The sequence below is a fragment of the Oncorhynchus gorbuscha genome, unplaced genomic scaffold, assembly GCF_021184085.1.
Source record: "Oncorhynchus gorbuscha isolate QuinsamMale2020 ecotype Even-year unplaced genomic scaffold, OgorEven_v1.0 Un_scaffold_2632, whole genome shotgun sequence".
Taxonomy (NCBI): domain Eukaryota; kingdom Metazoa; phylum Chordata; class Actinopteri; order Salmoniformes; family Salmonidae; genus Oncorhynchus; species Oncorhynchus gorbuscha.
Window position 1 is genome coordinate 20,001 of NW_025747089.1, and position 2,500 is coordinate 22,500.

General features: G+C 43.7%; 1 pseudogene; it reads left to right on the top strand.

Moving 5' to 3' along the window:
- Nucleotides 1-2,500, top strand: part of LOC124026143 — a 54,127-nt pseudogene that overhangs the window by 6,701 nt on the left and 44,926 nt on the right.

The following is a 2,500-nucleotide window of genomic DNA, read 5'->3' on the forward strand; positions in this document are numbered from 1 at the left end:
TTTTTCAAAATTTCGTTACTCTAAATTGGATTAAATCATTTTTCCCCCCTTCATCAATCTACGCAAACTCCACAATGACATCACAATACCCCATAATGACATCACAATACCCCATAATGACATCACAATACTCCATAATGACATCACAATACCCCATAATGACATCACAATATCCCATAACGACATCACAATACTCCATAATGACATCACAATACCCCAGAATGACATCACAATACTCCATAATGACATCACAATACCCCATAACGACATCACAATATCCCATAACGACATCACAATACTCCATAACGACATCACAATACGCAATAATGACATCACAATACTCCATAACGACATCACAATACCCCAGAATGACATCACAATACTCCATAATGACATCACAATACCCCATAATGACATCACAATATCCCATAACGACATCACAATACTCCATAATGACATCACAATACCCCATAATGACATCACAATATCCCATAACGACATCACAATACTCCATAACGACATCACAATACGCCATAATGACATCACAATACTCCATAACGACATCACAATACCCCAGAATGACATCACAATACTCCATAATGACATCACAATACTCCATAACGACATCACAATACGCCATAATGACATCACAATACTCCATAATGACATCACAATACTCCATAATGACATCACAATACCCCATAATGACATCACAATACCCCATAATGACATCACAATACTCCATAATGACATCACAATACTCCATAATGACATCACAATATCCCATAATGACATCACAATACTCCATAATGACAAAGCAAAAACATGTTTTTAGAAATGTTTGCAAATGTATTAAAAATAAAAGCTGAAATATCACATTGACATAAGTATTCAGACCCTTTACTCAGTATCAAATCAAATCACATTTATTTATATATTATGTACAGAAACCCAGCCTAAAACCCCAGACAGCAAGCAAGTCAGGTGTAGAAGCACGGTGGCTAGGAAAAACTCCCTAGAAAGGCCAAAACCTAGGAAGAAACCTAGAGAGGAACCAGGCTATGTGGGGTGGCCAGTCCTCTTCTGGCTGTGCCGAGTGGAGATTTTAACAGAACATGGCCAATATGGCAATACTTTGTTGAAGCACCTTTGGCAGCGATTACAACCTTGAGTCTTCTTGGGTATGACGCTACAAGCTTGGCACACCTGTATTTGGGGAGTTTCTCCCATTCCTCCCTGCAGATCCTCTCAAGCTCTGTCGGGTTGGATGGGGAGCGTTGCTGCACATCTATTTCCAGGTCTCTCCAGAGATGTTCGGTCGGGTTCAAGTCCGGGCTCTGGCTGGGCCACTCAAAGACGTTCAGAGACTTGTCCCAAAGCCACTCCTGCGTTGTCTTGGCTGTGTGCTTAGAGTCATTGTCCTGTTCTGGTCTGTTCTCCTGGTCATCAGTCATCTACTGTCATCAACCCTCTATATTGTTCTGGTCTGTTCTCCTGGTCAACTACTGTCATCAACAACAACGAAGCGCAGCGAGCACACATAGCAGTTCGACATGCCAAATGTCCTATTCCCTAATTGCCATAGACTAAATCAGGGCTGTCCACACCTCTTCCTGGAGATCTACTGTCCTGTAGGTTTTCAGTCCAACCCTCTTCCTGGAGATCTACTGTCCTGTAGGTTTTCAGTCCAACCCTCTTCCTGGAGATCTACTGTCCTGTAGGTTTTCAGTCCAACCCTCTTCCTGGAGATCTACTGTCCTGTAGGTTTTCAGTCCAACCCTCTTCCCGGAGATCTACTGTCCTGTAGGTTTTCAGTCCAACCCTCTTCCCGGAGATCTACTGTCCTGTAGGTTTTCAGTCCAACCCTCTACCTGGAGATCTACTGTCCTGTAGGTTTTCAGTCCAACCCTCTTCCTGGAGATCTACTGTCCTGTAGGTTTTCAGTCCAACCCTCTTCCTGGAGATCTACTGTCCTGTAGGTTTTCAGTCCAACCCTAATTTACCATATCTCATTCAGCTCGTTAAGGTCTTGTTGAGCAGCTAATTAGTAGAATCAGGTGTGTTAAATTAGGATTGGACTGAAAACCTTCCATCTCTCTCTCTCCTTCCATCCCTCTCTCTCTCCTTCCATTTCTCTCTCTCTCCTTCCATTTCTCTCTCTCTCTCTCCTTCCATTTCTCTCTCTCTCTCTCCTTCCATCTCTCTCTCTCTCTCTCTCCTTCCATCTCTCTCTCTCTCTCTCTCCTTCCATCTCTCTCTCTCTCTCTCTCTCTCCTTCCATCTCTCTCTCTCTCCTTCCATCTCTCTCTCTCCTTCCTCTCTCTCTCTCTCCTTCCGTCTCTCTCTCTCTCTCCTTCCGTCTCTCTCTCTCTCCTTCCATCTCTCTCTCTCTCTCCTTCCATCTCTCTCTCTCTCTCTCTCTCTCTCTCTCTCTCTCTCTCTCCTTCCATCTCTCTCTCTCTCTCCTTCCATCTCTCTCTCTCTCTCTCTCTCTCTCTCT